Source organism: Protopterus annectens, chromosome 10.part0, assembly GCF_019279795.1.
Source record: "Protopterus annectens isolate FY-2018-M chromosome 10.part0, PAN1.0, whole genome shotgun sequence".
Taxonomy (NCBI): Eukaryota; Metazoa; Chordata; order Ceratodontiformes; family Protopteridae; genus Protopterus; species Protopterus annectens.
The window spans coordinates 345258763-345281455 of NC_056744.1; the positions used below are offsets into that span (position 1 = coordinate 345258763).

Sequence of the window (22693 nt, forward strand, 5' to 3'; positions counted from 1 at the left end):
GGATGAATGAACAAATGGAGATGAGGAATGGCTGGACAAATGTAGATGGATAGATAGACAGACAGATGGATACAGATGGAGGACAGCCGGATAGTTGGATGGGTGAATGGATGGACAGAGCTCATAATGAAGGATTTCTGTATGCATATATTTATTTATTTTTGTTTGTTTCTTAACCAGGTAGATGGACTAATCCTGCTACACATTGTCAGTCATAGCCTGAGACAGCGATACTAAACATATAAGTGCATTCAGGCAGGATATACACATATAAGTGACATGAATGCATGAATTACAAATAAATGTTGCATGTTTGCAGGGGTATCCTTATTATACCTCTATTCTATGGACATGCTACAGAAAATTCAGTGAAATGCTAAACAATTAAAGTATGTCAAAATTCAATAGATAATGGTCAGAGCTGTAGAAAGAAAAGTTTATTATGTCACCTTGATTCCTTGATCAATTGCTTAAAGCAAATTTCATCATACACGACTGCAGAAAACTTTTTTCATGCACATAAAAGATCACTCCAACAGTATGTAAACAAACAGTTCTGTGCAAATGGAATACCTACTCAAATTCAAGCAAATATCTTGGTAGGGGAAAAGCTCCTCTGCACCTTCTTGTAAGGGACAGTGACCTCCATAACCCCTTACTTTTTATTTTCACTCTCAGATCATTGCAATTTAGGGAATTAAAAAATATTAAAAAAACTACTTGCTCTTTTTATGGCGTGCCATGTTCATGGATGGAGAATAACAGAATGGATCAATGTAAAAGACATAAAACACAGGTTAACATGACACCCAAGCAACCAAGCTCAAGCAAAACAAAAACAAACTATTACTGTTCTGATCAGATGAAGATAAGTCACTGAAAAAAATCATTTATTTATTCTGTATATCAAATAAAGCAAAGCTAAGCAAACAAAATAAGATCACTGGATAATTAAATTAATGTTATTTGTCACAGAATAAAGAAGGCAAACAATTCAGTAACAGCTGGGAGTGTGCTAAAAGGGATGAGGCAGTTTATATGTGATCAGCCATTTGTAACAGTGACCACACAATGGGTAATCTATTTCCTGAAGTAATGCCACTGATGTGGAAGTGAAGGTAAATGTGAGTAGAGTCGTGATTATTATTATTTATTTATATATTATTTTACATTTGTTAACCGGGCTAGTCTAGCTGGATACATATCCTTTTTCAGTAGAGGCCCGAGGAGAAAAGCTCCAACATAGTAGTTAATACATTTTCAAAAAAAAAAAAATACAAGTGAAAAAAAAATACAAGTAAAAAAAAAATAATGTACATGTTACAAATACAAGAATGAGAGAGAATTTTTCATAGTTGTTAAATATGACAGCAGATCAATCAGAAGGTTATACATAGCTGAAATATCTTATATACAAATAGTAATTAGACTATTACAAGAAAAATAAACATGTTTGCCATATGTTGATAGATTTTGGACATTTGGAAGGGGTTAAGAATATATATTTAGTCAGGTTCACGACATGGGCATAGCCATTGTGTTTTGAGATATTCTTTCAGGTTGTTTTTGAACTGATGGTGTGAGGTTGTAATTCTAAGGTAGTTTGGCAGGGAGTTCCCCAATGGAGTTGGCATCACCACCTGAGTTCTTAGCTATGATGGTTCGGATCTGGGTGCTGTTGGATGATCGAAGACTATTAAGGTTAGTGTATGGGGTCAAAATGCTAGATAGTGAGGGAGTTTTATCCGGTTGGTTGATTAGTTTGCAGGCTTCAGTAAGTTGGTTAAGTTTGAGAAGGTTTGGGAGTTCCAACCAGCCAAGTTTCCTCAGGTTGAGACAATGGTGAGTGCGATAAGGGGATCCAGTTATAAATCTAGCAATGTGGTTGTAGGCAGTAGAGAGCATGTTGAGTTCACGTTTGTTGAGGAAAGAAAGGACTGGGGAGGCATAGAGGAGGGTGGAGAGGAGATGTGTGCGGGCAATGGTTAATTTGGCAGTTGGAGTTAGATAGTTTTTTATTCTGTACATGGATCCTAGTTTTTTGTTAAGGGATTTTACAGTTTGTGTAATGTGAGTGTCAAATTTGAGTTTATGATCTATAGTTACACCTAGTAATTTGGTACTGGTGACAGGGGTTATGATAGTCCCATTGTTGGATTTAACATGGAAGGTTGTATTGTCGTTGATTGTGAGTTCTGTTCCTAGGGTTGAGAAAACGTTGGGAGAAAATAGTAGTAGTTTGGTTTTAGTTGGATTAAGTAGGAGTTTCAGGTCGGTGAACCATTTTTCTACTAGAGAAAAACAGTGTTGAGTGGTAGTTTGGAGATTCAGGAGAGAGACATCAGAGCAGATCAAGGTGGAATCATCGGCGTATTGGATGCAGGTGGATTTAGGGATGACTGAGTGTAGGTCATTTATGAAGATGGAAAACAGAAGTGGACCCAAAATTGAGCCTTGAGGAACGCCAATGGTATTGGGGAGTAGGCCTGATAGTCTGTTTTGCCACCGGACAGCTTGTTGCCTGCCTACCAGTGAGGTAAGCCTGGAACCAGGTTAGTGCTGGGGTGTCCAGATGTAGAGTTGCAAGGTTGCTTAGAAGGAGCTGGTGATTGACCATATGAAGATATTAGTTTGTTATTACGATTGTTATTAATGGTGGGAGTTGGACAGGAGATGATTACAGGTTAAGTAGTGAAGAAGTTGTTTGTGGATGCATCTTTCCATAATTTTCGCTATTGGGGACAGTATAGCTATTGGTCTGTAGTTTGATATTTCTGTGGAGTTACCTCCTTTGTGAAGCAGAATGATGTAAGAGATCTTCCAGATAGAGGGGATGTTGGCTTCAGTTATGGTTCTATTGATAAGGATTGATATAGGGTAAGCGATTACATCCTGGGAGGTGGTCAGGTGGTTGGTTTGAGCTTTTAAGCGGGAGAGACTGGCTTTAAAGTGAAAGGGGTAGGGACAACGACTCGTGGTTTTGTGGTCGATGGGGGATTGGAGGTAAGTTGATTGGCTAGAGTTTGGATTGTCTCGGTGAAGAAGGAGTTAAAGGTATTAGCTACTTCTTCCTGACTTTTCTCAATAAGTACCTCGGGTTGGGGTAGTAGTTTTACCTGGAGGTTGTTAAAACCAGCCCAGAATTTTTTTGGGTTATTCTGGTATTTGTCCTGGAGGAGGCAGAAGTATTGTTTTTTGTCTTGGGTAATGGCTGTTTTGGTAGTGTTTCTTAGCTGTTGAAATTTAGTACGATTTTGGGGGGTTTTTGTTGCTCTCCATGTATCCCAGGCTTGGTCACGGAGTTTAATTTTGTTTTTTGTTTCACTAGTTAGCCAGGGAGCTATACGGACTTTGGATCTAATTTGTCTATGTGGGGCATGTGCGTCAAGTATCTTAAGGAAAGTGTCGTTGAAGTGGGACACACTCTCCTGGAGGGGTAGAGTTTTTAATAGGGTCCAGTTGCAGGATTTTAGGTCATCAAGAAATAGTTGTGGGATAAATTTCTTTTTGTTTCTGATAAGTCTAAATAGGGGGGGGTTGGAGGTTAGGTGTTTATGTTTAATAATATAAGTTATTAGATGGTCACTGAGATCACTGGGAAGGGTACCTGTGGTATAGTTGTTTGAGTCTCTATTGGTAAGGATCCAGTCAATGGTACTTTCTTTTTGTAGAGTATTGCCTATCCTAGTTGGAGATAGAATATGTTGGGAAAAACCATGTAGGTTAATGGGTTGCGGGGTACTGTTGGTAGAACAGAGAGACCAGTCAATATTGACGTCCCCAAGTACTATGGTTTCTTGTGGGTAGTTGGTGGCTAACCAGCTTAGGGTTTGCTCTAGGCTTTCTGTATTCTTCCCTGGTGGGATATAGGTAACTATGAGGTTGATGGTTTTTTGAGTGTTTAGGCATATTTTTAGGGCTATAAGTTCTAGGTTGGAGATAATAGGGGGTTGTAATGAATTCCTAAGGATATTCAGGGTATTTCTGAACATAACAGCTATTCCGATGTGATGTAACAATACCTGGATACACAATCGACAGGGAAAGGGAGGAATGATAACATGATGAGGATAAGGGCTCTTTATACATGAAAGGGTGGCCAAGTAAACATAACTATAGCACAAAGAATAATCTGAAAAAACTATGTGAATCTCCTAGAAAAAGGAAATGGCATTAACATGTACAAGAGTTTTAAACCACTAACACAGCCCTGTGCCCACCTCCCCCAAATGAGAAAAACAGAGCCAGAAGATAAAAGAAAAAGACATATGTGTTCAGATGTTATGGATCTAGGAGAACGGGATGTGGTTCAGACAAGCCTTAGCATGCATTAATGAACATGAGAAAGTGCCAATACAATCAAAACCTCTAAAATTAGTAGTGGTTTGCTCTCTATAACAAAGATGGCATTTAAGTGACTTATTATTCTTAAAGGAAAAATATAAGTATCATGCCTAAGACTTTCTTCTGGTTCTCCTCTGCTGTTAAAACTAAACCAATGTCACTCGAATATGTCATGACAACTCTGGCCTCTCTGTCTTGACTATCCAAAGCTATCTGTGGCCATTCATACACATCCTGAGAAAAATGTGATCAGGCTGACGTTTCCATTAAAAAACGAACTTCAGTTACTGTGCCTTCTGTTTCACTAAGAGAATAGCCTCTACTTAATAGGTCATTAGTCATCTTGAGTAAAAACGCATCCAAGTCATCATTATTACGTAATCTCGTTGCCCTTAGGAAGTGACCCTTCAACACATTCTTAAGGACATGTCCGAGAGGCATGCTAGACTTGTGTAATTTATTATTCTTTTTACAGGGTTTCCTATACAATCTCAGGTTCCTAAAGTACCTACCAAGTCTTTGTAAACTGTTTCGGGAAAAACAAGGTTACCCCTAGCTACCATATAGGTGGCAATCCACTGAGCACAGAAGAAGTTATCAGGGACCTGGGGACCCAGGTTGACAGCAGCCTGTCATTCGACACCCATGTTGCTAAAGTAGTTAGGAAGACCTTCTACATTGCCCACCTTATCATGAAGGGATTCACATCTAGATCAAGGGAGGTCATAGTCTCCCTATACTCATCACTCATCAGACCAATGATTGAGTACAATGCCCCATTAAGTTCCTCACAAAGGATAAAGGGTCTCAAAAATCTGTCCTATGCTGCCCGACTTAAAGAACTCCAGCTCTATTCAGTTGCTCAGAGGTGACCTGTGCCTGACATACAAGGCCATGTCAAACCCTGATTTGATGAACATGCTTCACCTCAAAAGATCTAGATCCATCAGAGCCACATATAAATAGGATGTGCTGGAGGGATAGATTCATCACCCAAAGACTCCCTATGCTGTGGAACAAAATCCCGTATATGTGAGGCAGAGCAGGCCTTGTTCAAGAGAAATCTTGACCAATGGATGGGAGATGGATTACCTCAGTGTCACTGCTCGACAGAGGCACAGCAAAATAATGGGCATAGTTGGCTTGTAAATGCCCTCGGGCAGATAGCCTAGTATGAACCTATGAACCTATGAACCTAAAATCAACAGAAGATCTATACAATTTATAACTAAACCTAAGAAAAGTGGTAGTGGCATGTACAACATCACTGAATTCATATAGTTGCTGTGGTGACCCCTTCCAAACCAGGAAGACGTCATCTGCAAAACATCTTTAATAACTGATAAATTCAACATGGGGATTGTTATTCAAAACATGATCCAATTTCAATAAGCTAGCACAATGTTAGCATAACTATTGGTGCAGACTGTCTCCTTGGCAACACCAACCTGTTGTAGATAGAATTTCTTATAAAAATAAACACATTCTTTTCCAAAATAAGTTCAAGTAAAGAACATATCGTAATTTTACTATTAGAGAAATCACTATGACTAGTCAAAAGCAAGCTGGCATTCTCAATTCCTACCTCATTAGGTATCACAGTGAAAAGAGAGTTCAAAGTCCAGGGTGACTAAGATCATATTGTCACTTATATCAGAGTTCTTGAACCAATCAAACAGATTATTCAAAAAGTTTTTTGTATCATTAAGAATAGTCCTAAAATTATCTAAAACAGGCTGTATGGCCTTTTCAAAAAAATAAATAGTGGCTTTGTCAACCATCCACAACACGACACAATTGGTCACATCGGTGGTTTCCATCTATCCTTGTTCACCTAAGGTAGTCCATACAAAACTTAAACAGGATGCTCAACAGTAAACTAATTAAAAAGCTCTTGAGTAATCAAACCAGTCATAAGTAAATCATATATGTAAAAATTTACCTTACTAATCAGTCCATCGACTTGATACTTATAAACGCAAATAAGTGACGTCATCTCTCAATATGTCTAACATCTGTTCAACATAAAATTGTTTGTCCATAACAACTACTACTCCATTTTTATTAGCAGGGCATATCTCCAAAAGGGAAACTTCATATAGTTCTTTCAGGGCTTCCTGCTCATTCAGAGTAAAAGGTTGTAGTAAGTATGACACTTTATGTCTTTCAGAGAGGACATGTCTAATCTCATTTTCACATAAACTATTAAAAATATTAAACAGCAGAATGTATGTTAGGTACAAAAAGACAAGGTTTCTTAAAAACACTGTTAACTGAATATTGTTGTAGAAACATCAGGGATAACACTCTAGCAAAAGGTGCAAGGCCTATAAGAACATCAATCATATCAGCCTGTTTAGCTGGTATGAAACATCAGCCTTTGTTCAGTAAACTCATTTGATCCATTGTTAGGGGATATGAAGAGATGTTAAAAATCAAGTAATTTGATTCCTGTTGCGTGTTGTCAAATCTATTGCTCTGTCGGGTTGGCGGACAGGCCCCCTCCTCACCTGACTCCGAGATTGCCCCTTCCTGAAATCTTTCTCTATGGGTAGGGGCTCTGGAAGAGGAAAAAGGCAGTGGTGGTGGTACAGCACTAGATGTAAAAGGTAAATTACAGGAATGGTTGCTAACATTACCCACTTCCATAACAGCAGTACTTCTGTGTGTGTCACAAGGAGCTCTTTCTGTCCGTTCATTTGGAATCTGTTCAGGCAGTGTTAAATTATTTGAGGCAATGACACCACAAGGCCAAGAGAAAACATTTTCCTTGTTGAAATCTAGAATATCTTGCTCTAACTTCTTCCATTTTGCTCCTTGTAGTTTAATCTCAAACGCTGCAACATTACCATAGACTTCATCAAGAATAAGCTTGTGGGTCTCAGCTGTAAATCCTAATGCAAAGTATCATTCTGCAGCGCTTTAATCTCCCTCACCAGGGAGACTTCCATAGGTTTGAAGAAATCTATTAAGAGTCTCATATAATCAAAACCAAGCTGTAAATTCAAAGACTGCCACCGTTTCAGTAAATCAGGGAAAGTCTTTCCGTAAGTCTGCATTTTTAGAATTTCTAAGCTCATGAGGGATAACTTTAAAATGTAAGGCAGCTTCAAAGTGTATTCGCTGCCATTGTAGCTGCTTATATTTATACAATTTGTTTTCAAGCTCCTTTAGACTCCGCAAAAAAGTTTAAGGCAGTAGAATCAATATGAGACTCAGTGGTTGTCATTAACTCATTTGAAGCTCACAGCAAAGGACTGGAATCCATAACCAAAATCCTGTGTAGTCTGTCTACTCTCAGACTAGGGCAGCCATTCGGATTATATCAAGTTCTAAATCACAACCTTCAGCCATGATCCTCTGCATATTAAAACAAAGTACCAAGAAACAATCAACATCAGTGGGCAAGGGTCGTATAAATCCAGAATATTGAATGAAAAAAAAACAAAACAGGAATAGTAGACCACCACAACTGAAAACATGTAAAATATTTATTAAATACAGTGGTAAGTGCATCAGCTTGAGTTGGGGGCAGGTCAGGTGGTTGTAAAAGATCCCATGGCACCTATAGAAAAGAGTAAGGATCCTTTATTTTCCACAACATAAAAAAACATTATTTACATATTTATATATTTATAAAATGTACATATTTACAGAGACAAACATACACATTTCTGTTTTTTACAATTTATTATTTTTCTTACATTTTCATTGTTGATCTTCCACATCTGACCTCTCATTTCCTCTTCTTCCACAACCATAATCTACCACTCCATTTTCGATTAAACAAAATTTCTTTCAGTCTTTCATTCCAAACAGCACATATTACATAAAATGAATTATCTAACTTCTCACATATTCTGTCTTCTTGTTCTTATAATATCCACACATAATCATATTCATATCTATATCGACTGCACCATTAATATTCATTCTTTGTACACTTTAGAAGAGCTTCCTCTTCTCCTTGGCCGTTGCCAGCTGTGGCATTAACCATTTCCCTTTCACCTCTTCTCCAGCTAAAACATATAGATGCAGGGGCAAACAAATGACTTACGGTGCCTGATACATGCATACTATTGCCTGATGTATAATTCACAATTAAGTTACACTTCCACAGTCCAACAATATTCTTTGCAAACTTGGTGCTGCTTTATCTTCAGAAATGGCTAGCAAAATCATTTAATACAAGATTAAATTTATTACTGGTCCCCCAAGAGTCTAAATTCTTCATTAGAAGGTTTATAAAATGTTGATATGTCAATTTCAAACAATGTAATCTTCTAGAAGGCATCCACTACTACGTGCCAGGTCACAAACTCAATTGTGGCTAGGCTAGGTATCAAACCTCTGCAGTAATGCCAGTCTGCATCGTATTCTGGTTTCTCCTTTTCTGAGAAGTTAATTTAATTATTCATTTCTTCATTGCTGAACGGGTTAGTCCCGGTATGCTGGTCACTTCTTTTCATGGGAGACCCATGGTAGTATTTATACTACTACGAATAATTTGGCCAAGAAATCAGGGAACTTCCCCTACTGTTTTTATAGGTGCAGTAGGACCTTTTACGTCAACCTGATCTACCACGAACTCAAGCAGATGGGGCCTCAGGTTAACTTCTCATCTGAAGGATGGATGTTAATTATGTACTGTCCAAACATGAATTATAACTGGTGCATTATGGGACTGCTATCCATCAACTTTCCAAAGAAGTGGAAATATAAAAGGTCTAGATTTCTCATCATACGTTTGATTTTCTCTTTTTTTGTTTTTGAGGCATATTGATATACATTCCACTAATTTTAACAATAAAGTGAAAAATATAGCAATTTGCATTGCTTGATGATATGGAATATCTTGCAAAACATAATATTTCAATAAATATTCCACTCTGGATACCTGAAAAAGTAATAATTTTACATGTTTTTCAGCTGATAAGACAACACAAATATATTGAATTGAGAATAAAAGTGGTTACAAGGAAAGATATACCCTGAGATTCAGAAAGGTTTACTGCAATGTGGAACCATTAATGCAGAAGGTTTGCATGTAGCAGTAAGCCTTTCCAGTTCATAGGCTGCTCTTCTGTTGAGGTTTTTTACTGATGAGGGTCTTAGTGCAGACAGCATTCCCACAATAGAGGCTGCATGGTAATGCAGTAGTCTGAGGGACTTTCCCAGAAGTGTCTGCAGCTCTCAACTTGCTTGGCTGAGTAAAATTTTACTATTGGAGGAAAAGGTGAATCTCATCAAGAGGTGGTATTTACCCATTCACTCTTATCGGAGTACTCACAGTGCAGGTAAGGGCAGTGGAGTGTGTCAATGTGTGTATGTATATAGACATGTATGTGAAAATGCTTAGGGATGTGAATGAGGTTGAATTAATGTGTGTGTGTGTGTGTGTGTGTGTGTGTGTGTGTGTGTGTGTGTGTGTGTGTGTGTGTGTGTATATGTATGTGTCTGCTTAGGTGGTCTCACTGTGGTGATTATCCAAGTCTGTATGTGCTTGTGTGTGTATGTGTGTGTGCTAACGCATGCCTGCTGGTGGGTGGATGAGTGTTTCTGTAACTGAGATTGAGTGTAGGAGAGTTTGTTTGTGGATGAGGGATGTGCTTGTGTGTTTGAGGGTGTGTGTGTGTGTGTGTGTGTGTGTGTGTAGATGAGGGCCTTTGCTAATACACACACACACACACATATATATATATATATATATATATATATATATATATATATATATATATATACACACACACACATAGACAGACAGACACACACACACACACACACACACACACACACACACACACACACACACACACACACACACACACACACACACACACACACACACCATGCATATGTTGGGAGCAGCTCTGTACCCTTTGCCTCTGGCTCCATTTTAACTAAAGCTGTCCCTGAATGGAGCCCAAGCAAGGAATTACACACAACACACAATGAATATAGAATATTTACCAGAGAGATATAAAGTATTATTTGAAACAGAAGTTGTTGGGTAGTTCTGCAGTTACTAATGACAGAAAGAAAAAGGGAAAAAAAACTTCAAAAGATGTACTGATACTTTCTTAGACATGCAACTGCCAGAAAAACAAAATGAAAGAGGCTAATCTGAGCAAACATCATAAGTAAGAAAACAAATTTGGCCTTACCTTCTTTAAAAGAAAAATAACTTTTGTTTAGGATTAATCAAAGCTGATGAAATAAGTTACAGATACAATGAGAAAGTAAACACTTGAGAGAGCACAAGAGTTATTTATTTATTTTATTTTATTTAATTTAATAAGAAACAATATTGTACAATAAAATACCAAGAAATACAATGTATTAGACTGGAATGATGACCCAACCAAACTCGACCAGAACACGTACCAATTGTAGCACATGCTATAACAATCCAAGGGAGGAGATACTCACATACGCAGTACTGCACCACTTGTGGTATCACGAGGGCACTGATTTGTTCCAGCCCAAAGAAACCATCTACCTTATATGTGTGGATTATTACTTCATGTTACCTGAAATAATCAAACTGACAGATACAAGTGCTGCAAGTGTGGTTAGGAAATAAAGTGTATATTCTCAAGACAGTGGATATCTGACGTCATATCAGACAATAGTTTGCTGCACAAGATAAAATACTTGTATGTAAGTAGAATATCCACAATGAAATGGATAAGTGGACATAACTGGACAGACCTATTCAAACAGTACAGAGTCTCATAAAAAAGCTACTGAAAAGCTACAATGATTGTCATTTACAATTCAGCACCTTACACTGACTAAGTCTTTCTGCTGGAGACAGAAGGCTGAAAAGCAAATTGTGTATTTTAGCAACATTACTTCGGTGGTGGTGCTGTGGTAGCATTGTCGCCTCACAGTAAGACGTTGTCCTGTTCGATTCTCAGCTAGAGATTCTTCTGTTTGGAGACATGCGTGAATGGGCGTACCTTCATTGAAGGTTGTGCGTCAGGGCCGGCAACTCAGCATGTAAAAATCTACTGCCAATCATTAGCGGACCGGAGTTCTGCTGTGGCGACCCCTAACTGGGAAAAGCTGAAAGACACAACAACAACAACGAATACCTGAAAATTAACATGTGGTAAAAGAAATGCTGGATACAAGTCAGTAGTGTCTGAAATACTGTATCAGAGACTATCCATGTGCAACTAACAGTGGGTAAAAAGTACAGTTTTGTACCTACCATAAATGTAGATGTCCGAACTGGATAGCATCTGCAGTCATAACAGCTGGGTTGTCCTGTCGTCAGGCAGCCCGTCAGTCGGCCGGATTCCAAAGTCCGGGTCCGTCTTCACCCGACGTCATCTCTGTTGGTCTTATAAAGGCATCAGCCGTTTCCTCAGTGTTTCTTGCCCCAGATGCCAGAAGCCCTCTTGAAGGCTAAAAATTTTGGATAGATGCCAATGTTTCCAAAAGGATATAGGTAAACACAAAAATAAGCATGTATGTACATATATACAAACAAATACACCATAAAAGACTCCCCCCCCCCCCCATCAGCTAGCTATTAGGAGGATAAAACACCCTAGGAGTACCTCAGAGGGGAAGGAGGGAGGGTAATCTGACTGCAGATGCTATCCAGTTCGACATCTACATTTATGGTAGGTACAAAACTGTACTATGTCCTTCATGGATGCATCTGCAGTCGTAGAATACCATAGCCAACTAGGGAGGAGGATAAAAGAAGATTATGGTGTGTTTAGGATCCCTTGTAGTACAGCAGTGGGATCTGGAATATAGAGGCAAATTATAATGCTTGGCAAATGTATGCACGGAGGTCTTATGTTCTGTGGAATTGGTTTTCCATGGAAGGAGTAACAGAATCGAATGCAATTTCCTATCCATTTGGAGATTGTCTGTTTGGAAATAGCTTTTCCTTCCCTTCCTGTTGCATAGGCCACAAAAGTTGGTCAGTCTTTCTGCTGCTTTTGGTTCTGTCCAAGTAGTAGCGTAGCTGTCTATGTACATCCAATGTATGCAGTATTCTTTCCTCTGTTTTGTGGGTTGGGAAAGAAGGTAGGTAGGTGGATTGCCTGGTTTAAAGACACTCTGGATACCACCTTAGGCATAAATGTTGGATTAGTCCTCATGGACACTCTATCTTGGTGGAAGATTAGGAAGGGTTGCACTGCCATTAAGGCCTGTAGTTCTGAAACCCTCCTTGCTGAAGTAATTGCCAGTAGGAAAGCAGTTTTCCATGACAGGTGTTGTAGGTCTGCTGTTGCTGCTGGTTCAAAGGGTGATAGTGTCAACTTTTCTAGTACGAAGTTTAAGTCCCAAGCTGGCAAAGGTGGTTTCCGAGGTTTTACATTCTTGATTCCTCTGAGAAACTGCCTGAGCAAAGGGTGTGAAAAACAGGTGGATCAAAGCTGTATTCTGCTGAAATAGCTGATGCATGTATCTTGATGGAGGAGTAGGACAGGCCTGAATGGAGAAGTTCTCCAGAATGTTAGGCATATCTATGTTTGACACATCTTTTCCTCTTTCAGAACTCCAAATGACAAACCTGTTCCATTTTCCAGCGTAGTTCCTTCTTGTTGAAGGTCTTTCAAGAATAATGTCTTTAACTCTTTGGGAAAGTTCTTGATTAGCTGCTGCTATGTGATGTTCCATGCAGTCAGTTGTAACGTTTTTAGGTTTGGATGTATGGTGCTGTAGTTGTTCTGAGTTAGCATCAAAGGCATCAGGGGTATTGGCCACATAGTGTTCCGAGACAAGCTCCTCAGCAGTGGGTACCAGTGTTGTCTTGGCCAGTTTGGAGCTATCATGATTATCCTTGGATGTTCTTCCTTGATCTTTAATAGTACTTTGTGTATCAAGGGAAGAGGTGGGAATGCATATGCTGTTAGGCCTTTCCAGCTGAAGGAGAGCGAATCCACTTTCCATGCTAGTGGGTGGAATGTCCTTGTGCAGAATTTTTTGAGCTGTTGATTGTGAGGTGATGCGAATAGATCTATCTGAGGCATTCCCCATTTCTTTGAGATGGTCTTGAAGATGTCCGGGTGCAGGTGCCATTCGTGGGCATCTGATGTGGTTCTGCTTAATATGTCTGCTAGAGTATTTTGCTTTCCTGGTACAAATATTGCCTGTAGCTGGGTGTTGTAGCTGAGTGCCAGGGTCCACAGCTCCAAAGTCATTCTGCATAGGGGGTATGAATGAGTGCCTCCCTGTTTGCTGATGTACCACGACTGTGGTGTTGTCTGTCCTTATCATCAACTGGCCCTCTTTGAGAAATGGTCTGAACTTTTGGATTGCCAGTTTTACGGCCAGCATTTCTTTTAGGTTGATGTGCAGGTTGATCCTGAGTCCACAATCCCATTTGTCCAGCATATGGGCCCCCATCCTAGGTCTGAAGCGTCTGTTGTGATGCTCTGGCTTGCTTGACATCTGGAAGGCCTGGGTTGGACTGGCATGCCTGAGCCCACCATAGGAACTCCTGTTTTAAGCATGGAATTAGTGGGATTTCTGCTTCTAGGCTGTGTCTGTGTTGGGACCATAAATTCCTTAGGTACCACTGTAGTATGTAGTCTGGCAAATGGGACCAAGATTATGCATGATGCCATGAAGCCCAAGGCCTGCAGTACCTTTCTTGCTGTTAACTTGCTCAATTTTGTTAGTGCCAAGAAGTAAAGAGGGAGTTCTTTTTTTTCTGTAGTTAGGAATGCCATTTGCCTTACTGTGTCAAGAATGTCCTTGTTTGGGATGGTATCAGCCTTGACTTTTGTAAATTGACTGTGTATCCCAGTGCTTGTAGCAAAATGACCCTTTGTAAATCTGTTGTCAACTTGCTTTTGTTGTCCCTTGTAGCAGGCAGTCGTCCAGGTATGGGTAAATTTGAATTCCTGTAGTCTGCAATGTGCAATTACTGATGCCAGGCATTTTGTGAATACTCTAGCCAAAGGCAATGCTGAGAATTGATAGTGCTCTGATCCTGCAAGAAATCTGAGGTATCTTCTGCAGATTGGTCGCAGGTATGCCTCCTTGAGATCTAGAGTTACCAGCCAACACTCCTTGCCCAGCATGAAGAAGTTGCTGTAGGGTCAGCATTTTGAATTTTGGGACAATGATGTATGTATTTAAGGTGGACAGGTCAGAATTGGTCTCCAACTTTTTTCCTTTCTTGGCACTAGGAATAGTCTGGAGTAGAACCCCTTTCCTTGCTCTGCTGTTGGCACTTTTTCCACAGCTCTCATGTTTGTTAACTCCATTATCTGTTGTAGAGCCTCTGTTTTTTGATTTGGAGGTAGATTTGGCATTCCTCTTTGACTGGTAAAGTGTGGAAGTGGAATCGGTAACCTTGATCTATGGTTTGTAAAATCCACTTGTCTTTTGTTATGTGGTGCCAGTTCTTTGAAAATAAGGTTAACTTTCCGCCTAGAGGAGCTGCTATTTGTTCCTGGTAGTCACTGTTGGTGTGTTGATGTAGTGGCAGTGGTTGTGTCTGTGCCTCTGTTGTTACCTTGCCACTGGTAGGCACCTCCTCTGGATTGGTTTCTGCCTTGAAATCTTGTGGAGTCAGGAAAGGACCAATTTTGGCAGGCCAGTTCCTGCTAAACCTTGGGGGTTGAACCTGCAGGAAATCTTTAACAGTTTGAACTGAAACCTGCTGGGCAGGTGCACCAAACAAACTTGTCTTATCCATAGGAGCATCTAGCAACTTAGCTTTAACGTGATCCAGCCATGCATGCCTTCTAATCACTGTGCCAGTCATGGCTGATCCAGTGCATCATAGCCATTTTAAGGAATGGTTACTAACCTGCTTGTCAAGAGATTCATCAGTGGTTAGCTTTTTAGTTAACTGATAAAGCATAAACTCTTGGTATTGTATCATGTGGAACTGACAGTTTAAAGCTCTAGCTGAGAGAGTAGCTGAAGTAACCTTTTTACCCCCCCTGTCTAATGACCTTGCTTCCTTTCAGAAGGAATAGGGGGACCCTGGGATATAGGAATCTGGAGCAGAGCAGACAAAGCATCATCTACCACAGAGAGAACAGGAGGTAGCTAAGGGGGCCTGTTGTGTGGAAGGTGCAGAAAGGTTCTAAGTCTTTATCTGGAATCTGAAAATCTTGCTGCTTGCATTTGGAACTGCTGGAAGCAGCTGGAATGGATTCTTCAGCATCAGAATCTTCAAAATTGGAGAAAGGGCCTCTGGCTGGTCAGTTATGTCTGATTCATCAGCAGAATCATCAGACACTGGCTCAGGGGCTCTGGGGCTGAGAGGCCTGTAAGGGTGAGATTGAGATCCTCTAATTAATGAAATTAAATCTTCTGCCAAAGTAAGCATTTGAGAGTGGTTTAACAGGCACTGACATCTGCCTTCCAGTTTATAGCCTGCTACAGACCACCCTCCCAAACCCAGGAACCCCACTCGGCCTTCCTGAGAACACTGGAAAATATGAAGGTCTCTCCAAACACCATTACATTGGGTGACTTCAACTACCCAAACAGACTGGGAGCATTACTCTAGCTCCAACACCCTAGCCCAAAGGTTCCTAGAATTTATAAACTCAAATGTTATGGAACAACTTGTTACCACTCCCACAAGAGGGGAAAACATACTGGACCTGATCATCACCAACATGGGGACTCTATGCTCCAGACCAGAAGTGTATCCCTCACTGGTAAGATCAGACCATAAACTAATCTCACTGGATATTCACATCCCAACTTCACCCCCTGCCCTGAAAACCACAGTGAAAAACTTCTCTAAAGCAAATTTCACACTCCTCAAAACCGAGGTGGAATCCTTCAAAGCCTCCGTGCCTGTGGAAAATATGGCCCAGACCGCAGAATCCTTTATAAACGCATTCTATGAACACCTTCAGGAATGCATGGATCATGCAATCCCAAATAAAACCAAGACCCAATCCTCCAAAGGCAGATGTCCTGTCTGGTGGACCCCAGCCATAAACAAACTATACAATAGAAGGAGGAAGCTACTACATGATAGAGCAAAATCCCAAAAAGGGAAGGCATCTCTGATCAGTATTAGCAAAAAACCACGGGCACTCATAAAATAGTCTAAGGCCAGCTTCGAGAGAAAAATTGCACAGGACACTAAGGATAATCACAAGGCTTTCTTTAGTTATGTTAGGAACCTGGGTGGGAATTCCCAGATATGCTCAGAATTAGTCCAAAATGACAAAAATACACCGAACCCACAGGCGTTGCCAACACCCCAGCTGACAGGTTCAGTGCAAACCCCCACCAAAAGGGCAAATATGTATCGCAGCAGAGTGCTGAGCCCCTCACATCTGAGATGCTCAGGTAAGAGCTGCCCTCTGCAAAGCAAAAACTCAGCATCAATGGGACCAGGCGGTGTCCTGGGCTGCGTCCTACATGAACTCCAAGAAGAGCTAAACCCAAACATAAAACTACTGTTCAATCTCAGCCTTACTACAGGATATGTACCCAAAGAGTGGTGTACAGCAACAGTGGTCCCTCTCCACAAAGGTGGTGCCTCAACGGATCCTGGAAACTATCGCCCCATAAGCCTGACTAGCTTGGTCTGCAAAGCTATGGAAAGGATCATCATGGACCTCATAAATAAAGATACTGGGGACCTACAGACACTGGATCCTACCCAGTTCGGCTTTGTTAAGGGCAGATCCTGCCTCTTAAACCTGGTTGATTTCTTTGAAACAGTCACCAAGGCCATTGACGAGGGAAGGTGGTCCACACAGCCTACCTGGACCTCGCAAAAGCCTTCGATACAATACCCCACTGGCATTATAGATAAGCTCACCAGCTTAAATATAAACCCCTATATCACTAGATGGGTTGCAAACTGGCTCAAGGACAGAACCCACATGGTTAGAATTGCTGGAGCCATGTCAGACTCCAAACCAGTTACAAGTGGCGTCCCACAAGGCTCAGTCCTGGAACCTCTCTTGTTCAGTATATATTTCTCGGAGGTACAGGTCAACATGGAAGGACTGTGGCTGACCAAGTTCGCAGATGACTGCAAACTGGGCGCCATAATAGACTCTCCAGCCGACACAAGTAACCTCCAAAAGGGCCTCATAGAAACAGACAACTGGTGCCAGAGCCATGGCCTCAAGCTAAACGCCAAAAAGTGTATAGTCATCCCCTTTGGCAAAAACAAAGTGCCCACAAATTACCACATAGGTGGTAATCCATTAAGTACAGAAGTAATTAGGGACCTGGGGACCCAAGTTGATAGCAATCTCTCATTTGACAACCACGTGGCCAAAGTGGTTAGAAAAACATTTTATATAGCCCACCTAATCATGAAGGGATTCACATCTAGATCAGGGAGGTCATCGTGCCTCTTTACTCATCCCTCATCAGGCCCATAATTGAGTACAATGCCCCTTTTGGGATGTACCTTACCAGACACCTGCAGCAACTGGAAAGACCCCAAAAGTACCTCACCAAGAGGATCAAAGGGCTCAAACAGATGTCATATGCTGCCCAGTTAAAGAAACTCCAGCTCTGCTCAGTGGCATACCGCCTGCTCAGAGGCGATCTGTGCCTGACGTATAAAGCCATGTCCAACCCGGAATTAATGGACATGCTGCACCTCAGAAAAATCCAAATCCCATCGAGCTACGCACTCGAGAGACCTGAACCTCAGCACTGAAATAAATAGGACATGCTGGAGGGACAGATTCATAACCCAGAGGCTCCCTTGACTCTGGAATAAAATCCCAGTCCAGGTTAGGCAGAGTCCCTCATTGACTCTCTTCAAGAGGAATCTTGATGAGTGGATGGGAGATCATAGGTTTAGCCCGGGTATAACTTCTGTCACTGTTAGACAGAGGCACAGTATACTTACCTCGAAAAAGGGCATAGCAAAATTAATTTAAAATGGGTGGTGAGAGCCAAACACACTCTGGCTAGGCTTATAAATGCCCTAGGCCAGATAGCCTAGTATGAACCTATGAACCTATGATTGAACATGTAGGAGTATACGAGATCTGCAAGCTAGAAATTTTGAATACAGCCTGAATCTGAAACACTTGTTCAAGCAGCTAAACCAAGTTCCTATGCTATAAATATAAAATAAAATACTTGCTCAGACCAGGCCATTCAAGATAGTTATCGCATCAATGTTAGCCATGCAGCACGTACAGGAACACAAACAAGTCTTCAAAGGTGAAGTAAATATTCCAAACTGGTAATCCAAAAAGTTGCCTTCAAGCTATTATCAAATTGCTAGATGTCTCTTCAGACCATATAAAATACGACTTTAAAATCAAAGACTAAATACCATCCAGTATACTAAAAACAGCAAATCCTTTATTAACATATGCTCGGTAAGTGCTTTCGCCAAGCGGCTTTTTCAAACCATTAGAAGTACAGCAATATCAAAAGACACCTTTTATATAGTTCAAACATAATTAGTAAATGGAAATGTTCAACAACCAATTAACTACATAAAGGTATATGCTGTATAATTAAAGACATTAATAAAACAATAAAACCATCAAGAAATACATAAAAAGTTAATTGGTTGTTGAACATTTCATTTCAGTGCACTGCTAACATTGATGCGATAACTATCTTGAATGGCCTGGTCTGAACAGACTTGAATTTTTTACCATTCTTCGATTTTGAACAGTGCTTTTCACTTGAACGAAGTGCCTGGTTTTTGACCCTGAGCAAGTATTTAAACAAATGTAAAATAAATAATAAATAAATAAATAAAATAAATATTTTATTTTATGTTTATTTTTTCTTTTTTTTTGCTCAGGTTCATCTATTTGCCTGTGGTATTGGTTTTTATTTGGTTTATCTTTTCCAAGTTCCTATGCTGTTCATGAGAAGACCAAAAGCTGTATAGAAGGAATTGCAGACATTCAATAAGATAAATATATCAACATTACTAATAGTGTACGATATATCTGTGCATCAGTAAAGGAGCAAGTCAGAGTTCAGAACAGAGGTCGTGATGTGGTTAGACGTTATGCCCATGTAACATCTAAGACTTAGCAGGCAGAAAGAAGTAGGTATGGGACAGCTACCAGAAAAGAAGGTAGGGTGAGTGAGACAGATATCAAGGTTTGACAACCAAAAAAGTTAACAAAACAGTGGGGATGGGGTACTTTAAGGGTATGAAGTCCCCAGACCCATTAAAAAAACTATGCTTACAGGTCAGCACTAAGCTGGAGAAGACAGAGACTTTAGCAATTAATCTTGTCCAACGACCCTGTTATTAAACAAAAATGTACCCAAGGTAGTACTTAAAACACAAAATCAGCTACTATTACTAATTACTACAGTAATGAGTTTAGATAACAGCTTTAGAAATTAGTAAACACAGTGACACAAAGTGGCACAGGGTAATATAGGGATAAATTGCCTTTAATAACTCCACAGTTTTCAGTAATACAGGCAGAACTAACATACAAGGACAGACTTCTGCCACAACAAAAACAATTGTTTCTTAATTTCATACATCTAGCTCAGTAGCTATACAGTTAGTGTCAGTTACTAAAATGGTAGCACACTGTCCTTCAATGACTCCAGAATTAGAAGGCTTGAGGGACAAAATCCAGAGGAGGTATGTCTTATAGACTTGTAGACTCCGTGTGAGGTGGTAAAGTGGCAAAGTGTTTCTGGGAGCTATACTAGACTAAACAGATCACACAACAGTATGCCGTGTGTTGGTTAGTGAGGATATCACTCCACTCTACTGGAAAAATTGTGCAGGGCACCCACCTTTTGGGGAGCAGAAAAGATGAATTCAAATGTAGCAAACAGCAAATGTGGTACCCTTCAGGACAGGCTTCAGGAATGATCAAATATTCTGGGACAATCAATAATGTTGCTGATTTTAGATGTGTCCGCAGACAAGATATTTATTTGTTTGACATTTGTTAATCCGACTGGGTTGACAGCCCTTTTTCAGCGGAGGCCCGGGGAGAAAAGCTCCACAAAGAAAATACAAGCAGTAAAGCACAATAAAGAGAACACAGTGAGAAACAAATAAAACAGTAAATCAGATCACACTTGTTGCATGTAGTAAACAATTACAATCTAAAATGAAGACAGGAAATATATATCATAATGCAAATTATCTACACAAAGTAAACTATTACAATCTAATACAGGCGAAAATATATAATTATTTTACAGACTAGTCAACTACTGAATACAAGCTGATATAAACTGCTGCCAATATGACTGCTCATAAGATCAGGTGAATGGTGAATGTCATATATGGAGAAAGTGATTAATGGGTACACAGTGTGGGAATACTCTAGCCAGGGGCAGTGCAAAAACACTGCCGGTTATTGGTTAGGTGGGTCCTAAGAAGTTGTTTGAACATAGTAGAGTTGGTAGTGTTGAAGATGTTTTGGGGGATGGCATTCCAGGCTTTGGAAATGTAATTAGAATAAAGGGCATCTCCAAAGCTATTATAAGATTTAGAGACTATAAGTACGGATTTATCTGTGGATCTTAGGGTTGTGAGGTTAGAGTAAGGCTGGATGAGGTTTTGGAGTGCAGGACAGTTTTCTGGTTTGGTAATGATATTATGTGTATTGGATAACTGATGGAGGTGAAAGAGATTGGGTAGTTCAAGCCAGTTGAGCTGCTGGAGTGTTACACAGTGGTTGGACCTATGGGGGGAATTTGTGGCCTCCAGCTTAGCTAAGTCAGATTTTCTCAGCTTAGTAAAGATTGGTGAGGCATATAACAGGGTGGAGAGAAGATGGGTTCTAGCGATAGCCTGCCTGGTGGGATGGGTAAGGAATTGTTTGGACCTGTATAGAGTGCCAACCTTGATATGGTTCTTCTTGATAACTTCAGCGATGTTTTCAAATTTAAGGTTACTATCAATAATGACCCCTAGAAGTTTTGTATGAGATGTGGGGTCTATTTAGGTGTTATTTGCTGAGAAGATTGCAAAGGGTGTTGTTGGATTTTTATTAGAGAAAAGAATAAGTTTAGTTTTCTTGGAGTTTAATATACGTTGTTGGCTGGAGAGGTAAGATTCTATATCTGAGAAGGATTTTTGTGTTTTTTTCTTGTAGCTGAGATAGCAAGGGAACAGGACATATTAGAGCTGAATTATCTGCATATTGAATAGTAGTTGCCAGGTTGCTGGCAGTATGCAGATTGCTGGTAAAGACCGTAAAGAGCAGTGGGCCTAAGACTGATCCTTGAGGGACCCCTACTGATACTGGTAGTTAGGAGGATAGGTTGTTTTTTCATTTGACAGCTTGGTGTCATTCTGTGAGGTAGTTTTTAAACCAGGATAGTACAGAGTGGGATGCGTTAAGTGAGGCAAAATCATTTAACAGTTTTGGTGTGACACTGTGTCAAATGCCTTGGACATGTCTAAAAAGATAGATTCCACTTGTTGCCCATTGTTTTTCAGGTGAATATTAGTGTCAGTGAAGCTTATGAGGGTACTAGTCGTACTATGGTTAGGCCTAAAGCCATGCTGGGAGTTAGTTAGGAGTTTGTTATTAGTTAGGTAGCCCATAAGCTGGGTGTGGATGCATTTTTCTAGGATTTTCGACAGAGGAGATAGAATAGCTATGTGTCTATATTTTATGAATTTGGTTGATACACCACTCTCGTGTAGAGGGATGATGTATAAGGTTTTCCAAAGTTTTGGAACATGCTGTTCTTTGATCAATCTATTGATTAATATAACAACAGGATAGGCAATGGAATTTGCTGCTAACTTGAGGTATGTGTCTGGTAGCTGGTCAATAGGTTGTGGGTTTTAATTAATGTAGCAGTTGTCTTATGGTGGATGTCTGGATGGGCGCCAGGGAAAAAAGCAGTGGGAGTGCTAGGGGCTGGGGATGGGCTGGTTGGAGGGGTGTGGGTTGAGTTATTTTAGAGAGATAGGATGGAATGTGTAAAGAAAGAGTTAAACTGGGAGGCCAAAGAGTCTGTGGAGGTGGTGGGAGGTGGAGTTGAGGACTGTCCTGGTTGAAGTTTTTTTACACTACTCCAGAATTTTTGTGGATTGTTACGATGGATGTTTTGAATTTGAGTATAGTAGGTTCTTTTATCCTTTTTGATTTGAGCTTTGGCTTTGTTTCTTAGGTGATGATAGGTTTCAAGAGAGTTTTGGGTTTTGTTGATGTGATACAGGGTCCAGGACTTGTCTCTATCTTTGAGTAGTTGTTTGGTTTCATTAGACAGCCATGGGGTGCAGTTAGCCTTAACATGGATTTTTCTTATTGGAGTTAGGGTGTTTGGAATTTCAAGGACGTTTGTGTTGAAATATTCTACAGCAGTGTCAAGGTTTAGTTGAGATAATGGGGACCAATCACAGTGTTGTAGTAGAGCGGTAAAGGTGGCTATAGAAAAGTGTTTATTGCTTCTAATT

The 22693-nt window shown here is 40.2% G+C and overlaps 1 protein-coding gene across 1 annotated transcript in view; it reads right to left on the reverse strand.

Annotated features, from left to right (window-relative positions):
* Positions 1-22693, reverse strand: part of LOC122813115 (flavin-containing monooxygenase 5-like) — a 589830-nt gene that overhangs the window by 433524 nt on the left and 133613 nt on the right. The gene's annotated exons all lie outside the window — the stretch shown is intronic.